Source organism: Miniopterus schreibersii (assembly GCF_964146895.1).
Source record: "Miniopterus schreibersii genome assembly, chromosome: X".
Classification (NCBI taxonomy): Eukaryota; Metazoa; Chordata; class Mammalia; order Chiroptera; family Miniopteridae; genus Miniopterus; species Miniopterus schreibersii.
Genome location: NC_138104.1, coordinates 26144566 through 26153947, shown reverse-complemented (window position 1 = coordinate 26153947; position 9382 = coordinate 26144566). Strand labels below are relative to the sequence as shown.

General features: G+C 36.0%; 1 protein-coding gene across 1 annotated transcript in view; it reads left to right on the top strand.

The window, feature by feature from the left end:
* Nucleotides 1–3219: 3219 nt before the first annotated feature.
* PWWP3B (PWWP domain containing 3B) overlaps nucleotides 3220–9382 on the top strand; it is a 111434-nt gene continuing 105271 nt past the window's right edge. The window contains exon 1 of the mRNA XM_081125872.1: nucleotides 3220–3350. The gene's annotated coding sequence lies outside the window, so the exon portion shown is untranslated. The remainder of the gene's footprint in view (nucleotides 3351–9382) is intronic.

Here is a 9382-nt window from a genome sequence, read left to right as displayed (position 1 = left end):
TTAGCATTTAATCTGAATTTTATAAAAAGTAAATACTTCTATATGTAAAATTCTAAGTAAAAATTATTGCATTGCAACTTGATATGTTTGATGCTATATGTTAATGGATTCTGATTTTCTTAGGAATTTTCCAGGTAGCCAAAAAATATTTACTCATTACTTTCAAGGTCTCAAAGTCAATTAGAGAACTTAGAAATTAAATTTAGATTGACGTTAAAGAAAAACAATCATTGTTGGCATTAAAAATTAGCTTTATAAAAACCTATATTATAATATAGTCCAAATGGAATAGCTGTAGGCCCACATATTTTGTAATATTGTCTGAAGTTGACAGGAACCAATCTTTTGGTTAAAAACTTGGTTTGCTACAATTCAGTTTCCCATTATTATCTTAAATATTTAATAGGAGTAATGGTAGTTTTTCTGAGAGGTGAAATCAGTATATAGATTGTAATCCCAAACTGTTGGCAAACTCAAGGGGTTCACTGCTTGAGGTATTCTATTCAAGAAGGAGATATGATGGCTGCCAGCTAGTTTTATTTACTTGCAACAATAAAGGAGAAAGGGGATTAACATACAAAGATCTGTCTTCCTGAAGGAAGGTTTAGCCATTGTTAATTACACAATTTGGTCAATTATATGTTGATTTCTTCTTTGCAGTTGGCTGCACTTCCCTGGTTGAGCTCTTGTCAAGCTCATCTCTTTACAGCTGCATCTGCAAAACATTGTGCTACATTTTAACAGTTAGCAAGAACAGCATTTAGTGAGAACCACGCAGACCTTGAGGCCTTTGTCCTATTTAAAAAAACGACAAAAATCAAGAAGACAAGTGGAAAGGCTGTGTGGGCTGAGTCCCATAAAGCAGAGATCTCCACATATATTTTTTATTATCACTACTGTAAAAAATTGTGGACATTCCCCAAAGTTCATATTTTTATAAAGTATATAATATACAAGAGTACAAATAATTTATTATGAGCATTTAAATATTTATAAATAGAAACTTATAAAATAAATCAAGATTAAAAATTGAATTTTAAATATTTACTTCCTATATCCTATTGTATAGTTTAAATATGCACTGAGGTATACGTAGTTCTCTGAGGAGATAATTTCTCTCCTGCCACTCTGCTACTGAAAGCCCTAAATATTCTCTGATAACCCCTGTAGTGTTCAGTTTTAGAGGATAACACCAAACATTTCCCAAAGTGTGAATTCCAATAAATACTCCAGCAGTGTACAGACCTTTTAGTTGCTCTTCATCCTCACCAACATTTGGTGTATTCATATTTTATATTTTGTTGTGTTTACTTCCTCCCTCCCTCCCTCCCTCCCTCCCTCCCTCCCTCCCTCCCTCCCTCCCTCCCTCCCTCCCTCCCTCCCTCCCTCCCTCCCTCCCTCCCTCTCTCTCTCTCTTTCTTTCTTTCTTTCTTTCTTTCTTTCTTTCTTTCTTTTCTTCTTTCTCTCTCTCTCTCTCTCTCTCTCTCTTTCTTTCTTTCTAATATATCTTTATTGATTTCAGAGAAAGGAAGGGAGAGAGAGAGAGAGAGAGAGAGAGAGAAACATCAATGATGAGTCATTGATCGAGCCCGCAACCCGGGCCTGTGCCCTGACCGGGAATCGAACCCCGATCGCCTGGATCCTAGGTCGACGCTCAACCGCTGAGCCACACCCGGCTGGGCTTGTTGTGTTTATTTTCTATGTTCCACTAGTTCCTTTTAAAATATTTTAATACTATAGAAAATTAATGTCAACAACAATAAAAGGGCAACCCTCAGATTCGAAACTTTTTGTTTTGAATAGCAGTTTCTCAAGGTCTAATAATTTTCAAGAGCAAAGTTTGTCAGTTCTCTGTTATCAGTGTTGCTGTTTCAATGAACAATGTTTCTTAATGTTCTGTCCTTGATAAACAGTAGAACGGATTCCACAATTTTGTAGAGATTCTCATGAACAGAAACTGTTTTTGTAGAGTTGCAGTATTGAGAAGCTTTCATTTTTGAAATTATTACAGAGACCTTGAGAGAATGTGCTATTAGACATCACATCAGACATTACAAGACCAAAATGAATAGACTTTAGCAAAGTGCTTTGTATGTTACAAGAGCCTCAGGAAAAGCTGACCAGCATTTTTTCCCACTTCTGTTACAGCAGAACAAAATGTTCTTGTTTGCCCAATGATGTACATAAAAGTTAAAAATTATCATATCTTGAAAATAACGAACAAGTTGCAATAAAATAGCATAACAGATAAAACCAAAATGCTATCTTTATTAAGAAGGGGAAATGAATTGCAGGATATTGCTCATAATGAGAGTGAAATAGGACTAATAAAACCCCAGATTTTAACAAACTCTCTATCCATCAGTCTAAAGGTTTGTCTAGTCTAGAAGAAGCAGAGAGAGCTTTCAAGTGGCACTACTTGACCTTTTTTCACAAGGAAGAAAATATCAAGAGTAGGAAAGAAATTGTGAACTGTCGGCTTGTATCCTTTGCCTAGTTCTCTACTCAGTTGTTCACTTTTTGAAATATAATAACCAGTCTAAGGGTAGTTCTGTTTATACAACCATATGCACTGAAAATATTTTCTAAGTTTGTTGTTGTTGTTGTTTTACTTTGACTTATTGCGATTTTACTATTGAGGTATATATATATATCAATTTCAGGATAGTCAGATTTTGTTTGATGATTTTTCTTTAAAACTGACCTGAGGAAAGAAGTATAAGAAGACCTGAATGAAAGGAGAGACATATTATGCCCCAGGTTCAGATGCAAAATTATTTAAAAAAAAAATTTTACCTAAAATAAAGGATTAATTCCCTACAATCCCAACCAAGACACTTAGCATGCTTTTTCAGTGGCGTTTGCCTTGCAGGTTTTAAACTCACCAGAGATAAAGTATGAGGGGGGGAAAAAGTAAGGAATGTTTTAACTGCATCTTTATTCTATGAAAAAGGGATTTGCTACCTTTTTCTTTACTTATTTTTTTTCTTTTCAGGAAATCACCCTCCCTAGGGGGTTTGAATGGAAATGGAACAAACATATGTTGCCATTACACTTTCAAGTTCTTGAAAAGAAACCTTTCTTTCCTCGGACTGTGTTTGGTTCGAGTTGGTGATTCGCCTCCCGGTGAGGGAGGGACAGGCCCCCGCCCCCCGTCGCGGGCGGGGGCGGGGGGGGGCGGAGCCGCGGCGCGGAGCGCCCCGGGAGCGGCTCCCCGGCGGGCTTGGGGGAGGGGCCCGCGCCCCGCGGCCGCCGAGGCTGCGGCTCCGGCTCCAGAGCAGAAGCTCCGAGGCAATGGCTGTCTTAAGATCTAGTTATTAACCGAGGTTTCTGGAGATTTCGGAGTAAAGGTGAGAAAAGAAAGGACTGTTGCTTTGGAGCAGTGGGAAAGGAGTGTCGTTTTGTGAGAGTGAATTGCTTCTGTGAGGGAATTAATATCTGGATTTTGTCTTCCTCCAGATATTCTTTCCAAAGTCCAGATTTTAAAAGTGGGGCGTTTGGTGATCGGATGACACCTGCGGGGGGAAATACTTCATGGGGGTTGTGAAAGCTCACTTCTGAATAGGATGTTTTACGTTTCCATCAAAGAGCAGTGGTAACCGATATAAATGATGAAACAACTTGATAAATTTATCTTCCTTACTTTGAAAAAAAACCCCACACACGTAGTGATAATACCAAATGAAAAATGAAGTTGTTGGTTGGGGGTGTTGTCATTCAATGTTACTTTGGTTGTGTTGATTGTTGTTTCTAACAAATCTTCCTGTTTTATTGGTTTGTATAGTGGTAATCCGAAGTACTGTATAACTGTGCAGAGTTAAGTACTTCTGAGAATTAGAAGCTTGGTTAATTGGCAGGGGATACTCAATGTCTTAAAAGAATTGCTGGTTTATGGATGTGCAAAGGACGACCTTTGTCTACATCTCTACCTATCTACCAAAAGAATGATATATTCCTGTTTGTGCTGTAATATGAAAATATCTGAAAATCTTAACCTAAAGAATATTAAATACATGTTAATATAATAAAACAAAATAAACAGTATATCCAGTAATAAAGGATATCTAAGGGAAAAAAAGGAAATTTTCCACTTTTTCCTTCCCCATTTCACTTAACATGTAGTACCTACATCAGCATAAAATAACTGAGATGAGAATTTAAAAACATGGAGAAACTACCTTACCAAAAACGGGTAAACATATATAAACATGGAAAACATGGAAAGATGTTCAAATATGTTGGTGAATAAATGTAATTTCAAATTTTATAAATATATAAATGAGGGGGGAAATCAAAAGAATTAGACTCAAATGTAATCAGTGAAAAACTGAGGTTTTGGAGTATCGACGGTGTGTTTTTTTCTTCTTCAGATTTTATGTATCTTTAGATTTTTTTTTTGAAACACATAATGGAGCTGAAAGAGAAAATACATTCTGTTAAGAGACATTTAAATAGATACCCAAACACACTGCATTGTCTTTAGCTGAAGGTAGATTTTTCTGTGGATCTGAGAACACTGGTTAGATGGTTGCTTGTGCTTTTCTTGCATTTCAAATATTTAGACTGTATTACAGACTTTGGTTCAAGCAGAAGTTATTTATTTGTATTTTTATGTACTTTTGAGAAAGAATTAAAAAATGAGTTTAAACACAATGGGATAGTCACATAGAATACTGCATCCATAATGCTGAATACTATACAGCTGTAAAAATAATAAGCTAATGCAGTGAGCTAAATACAATGATAATAAAATATTTACAAGGTATATTCTAAAAATAAATTGTAGAATGGCCTGTATCATATTAGTACAATATATATAAGAAAACCTGGAAATATACTTGCTGCTTTATTACTTGGAGATACATGTGTAGCTGGAGAAACAGAACATTTCAACCTTCTATGTATAGCATTTCTCCATTTTAAAAATATTGTTTTTCCTTGTTGTTTTTATTTAAAAAAAATTTAATGTTGACATTGTTGCAGGAGGCCCTCTTCCTCCCCCTTTTTCCACCTCCACCCTTTCCGACCAACTCCTTCCTTGTTTTGAAAAGAGTAAGCTTGAATAATTTTCATTATGATAAAATAAGATACATTTTTAAAATATGGAAAAGTCTTATAAAAGTAATTCACCACAAAATGATGTTGAAAATATTTATTGATCTGGAAAGATGTTCAAATATATCCTTGGGGGAGGGATAAAGGTCTGGTTTCAAAACAAAATACACATTTATAAATGTGTATAGGAAAATTCTAGAAACATAGGGTGTCCCCCAAAATGTATACACATACATTTTTGATAGCTCAATTGACGTTTCTTTCCTTTTAGATTTGACCCTTGGAATTAATAATTATTCTAAGTGTGCATACATTTTGGGAGGACACCCTGTATATTGAGCAAACCAGTATATTTTGACCATTATTGTGAGGGTTTGCTTTCTTCTTTGAAAAATCAAAAGATGAAATATAAACAATATGCATGAGAGATATCATCATAAATGTTAAAATGAGGACTTATGACACAGCTCTTAAATTTAGAATGAAAATGCCTAGAAGCCTGAGAAGGCTTTGGTTGGCTGTACTTCCCACCCTTTCCCACTAAGGACCTAGGTGACTGCAGTTCTGATTCTAGTCACAAGATGGCACTTGCCAGGCGTCCTAAATTTCTCCAGGCAACCATTTTTATGGAGTAGACAAAGTAATAAAACGTATTTTGTATTAGCAGATTACGAGACAGTATCAGAGCGTGTTTGCATTTCTGCTGAAAAATTGCACAGGTATAACAGAAGAAAAAACCCACCCAAGACTGCTGTGAGAATTCAAACAGAAAACATATTTTAAATGTAGCTGCACAGATTTAGCCTATAGAAGGAAGACATGAGGCAATTGTTCTCTTCTTTCCTCTCCCCATATTACACTTTTCATAAGAGAGATGATTTTATCATGAACCAAACAACAACTGTGTCACAGAGAGCATTTCAAGTAATAAGAACAAAAGGGAAAATAAACATGCTATCTATATCGCAGATGAGATTTCATCTCTTTCCTGTGTTTCAGAATGACATGCTTGCTGAAGTTTTGGTAGGGAAATTTCTTCATGTTATTTCCATTTAATTGGTTTGATTCCTTGTCTTCTTTTGAACACCCTTAGATTTATATCAGAGATGCACATGACCTGGTGAATCTGCATGTGAAGCCAGTTGAGCCCCAGGAAGGCAACGTAACCATAGAAGTGTGGGCAGGGAGAAGCAGCTAGAGTGATAATCAGAATAACCAGGTCACAGGGCCAGACCCTCCAAAATCCATGTGACATTAGCTAAGGCTCTCCCATTTCACGAAATATTTCACATTAAAAGCATGTCGAGAACTTGGGATATAATTCATTTTGCTTTCTGCTTTGCAGCCGTAGCATTTTAAATTAAAAGCCAAATTTCATATTAAAATCATGATAAATTGAGAATTTGAGGTACATATTATTTTGCTCCCTGTTCTGCCAACATAATGTTTTGTAATTAAAAGTCATACCTTCTAGCTTAGGGAAAAAGAACACTTCATGTGTTAAACCACGATGAAGAAATCGTTCAAGAGGCTATTCAGGCATTTTGAGGTTCCAGCGAGTGGCCTGACTCTCCAATCCTTGATAGCTGTGCTAAATTATCACCATATATTAGATTGCATAGTTACAAAGATTTCTTTAAGGTCTTATGACCTTCCTTAAGTAGACATCTGTATACGCTCTTGAATAATATTTTGTAGTGGTTTAACATATTTAATTCTTTCCTAACAACCATCACAATTTTCTGGCTCTTCAAGTCATGCTCTTAATGAGATTGTTGGTGCTGAACCACGCTATCTGTGTCCATGAGACCTTTGGTTGCTTTGGACAGACAGGGCAGCAATAGCAGTGTTCTCTCATGAAAACCCAGTGGGGTTCAAAAGGCAAAAATTATCCAGGACACAACTAATATCCCTGGCACTACCGAAGACTCTCCCACACACATGTCCTTCTTCTAGTGCAACAGAAATAGTAAAGATAGGATATTTGGTTTGTGTTATCATAATACTTCTTTTCTGTTTTTGTTCCCCTCCTCCTAAATATATTCCACCATCTCTATCTGATACTCACTATTTATTATTATTTGTATCTTGTCTCCATTCTAATTGTCCATCTCTTTTGGCTTAGCAAAGTAAACTTTGCTTTTGGATTAGCAAAGTAAACTTACCTAATCCATTTTCTTTTTTGCCACTTTTTTTTTTTTTACTTTTTTTTTAATTGTTGACACTATTACAAATGTCCCCTGTTTTTCCCTCCTTTGCCCACCTCCACCTGCCATGTTTTTATGTAATCCAGTCATTCCTCCTTGAATACACTTTATTCAAGCTATTTTGTGAAGTTTCTGAAGAAGAGGATAGCAGCAGATGAGAACCATTGACTGGCCCTAATGAGTTATGGGCTCTTCAAAATACTGATTCTCCAGAAAACCAAACAGCTAAAACCAGACCAGTGACCTAAGGATTTTTCTACCATGTTTTGTATATTGTTTGGTTTCTTGTCTATATCCAGATGCACTAATTAAACATGTGCACATTCAGTATCTCTGTGGTTAAATTAGGACTTCTTTCCCCTTTTCCCATTCTTTCTGTCTTACCTGTCTCTTACTACACACTTAGATAAGTACTTAACACTTTTTTATTATTGTACTATTAAATATGGTTTAATATTTAGACAATCTAAGTTAATAGCAGGAATGCAAGTGACTCATGCATCTTTCTTAACTATGCTATATGGTGTGAGACGATGACAACTCAGCATCGTTGTCAGTGATTGGAAAGTTTTCTCTCCACTCAGATAATAAAAGTCTCAAACAGAACTGCCTTCCCTCCTGCCTATTTGAACACTTCGGAAACATAACTTTGTCATAATGCCTTCATGACAAACTCTTAAAGGCTAGACGTTGAGTTCTCCCATCAGAAATCCTTACCTCCTCGTCAAAGATGTCCTTTATTCAGATTGGTTACTGAAATAATTTTGAAGTACCCCGACCCTTCTGTTATGTGTCTCTGGAAGAATGTTAGATTCTTTCTTTAGAGTACCCAGTGTAGATAGCTTTATTCGTCTTAATTTCTTAATTACAGGAAGAGCTGTGTCATACTGCAGATCTGTTTGTTTAACCTGAATAGTCAGGTGGTAGGAGATAGGAGTCATGTTTACCAGTTCACTCTAATAATGCATGGGTCTGTGAAGGCCTCATCAACTTTTACATTTTATATTGTTTTTTTGTTTTTAAACTCAACGTAACATTATCTTACCAGAACTAATGCTCAGAATGATCCATTGGCAGTTAAAAGCAATAGAAATCTAACTCTTAATTTTAACTTATTGAACATTTTGTGAACAAAAAAGCTTAATAAAAGAGAATAGAAATATTTTTCCATATTGAATTAGCAATTGCAAGCAACAAAGGCACAGGGACAAGGAGTTGCCAGTTTTAAATAAGACGGAATGAAATGGGCATTTTCCTGCATAACAAATGATTTTTAGTCGCTCTCCAGGAATAGTTGCATCTGAAAGGGAAAGTACTGCCAAGCCCTACAACACAAAGACAGGTGTCATAACTACTCTATAGCCAAGTGAATGGTATCATGCAGATATTGTCAGTGCGAAAGAATAGTGCAAAAAATATATATTTTTTAAATTTTGTGTGGGAATGTGGGTGTATGTGAAAGAGAGTTCATAGATAACTATGGTAGTTACTAATGAAGATGGTTTAGTTCACCAATATGTTCACCAGCAGGGACATGAGATTAAGCAATACCCACTGTGAGGTTACATTCACCAATGTCCTCAAAATCTGAAGGTGAATGATATCATCCTTGACTCTACCAAAGAGACAGGATTCCAAGCCCAGGAGGCAGCAAGTACTGGTGGAAAGAGTCAGATCTTTGATTTTGTCTTTCCCTCTTCCCATCTTTGTGACCTTGGACATGAGAAGAAGTGCCCATTTCATCACTCCATTGTCAACTCACCATTCATTGTATCATTTCATTGCTACTTTGTAAGTCAACTTAGGTAGAAAAATGAAATATTGTTTATATTTACATTTCTGATTATTGGGGAAGGTCATTATCTTTTATGTATTGTTTGGTTTTAATCTTTATTTGAATGTTTGGGTTTTGAGGAGTCTGTGAATAACACCTCCCTTTCTCCACTGAACAAATTGACATAAAACAAATGCAGTTGCAGATGGAAGCCAAGATGTCAGCTTTTGCACAAGGGAATGGTTAACTGAAGGATAATGACCATCCTGAGATTCAAGCGGGTCTTTTAACACCAAATTTAAACAAATCTAGCAAACAGCCTAGGGACTTGTAAATGTACAAGAAG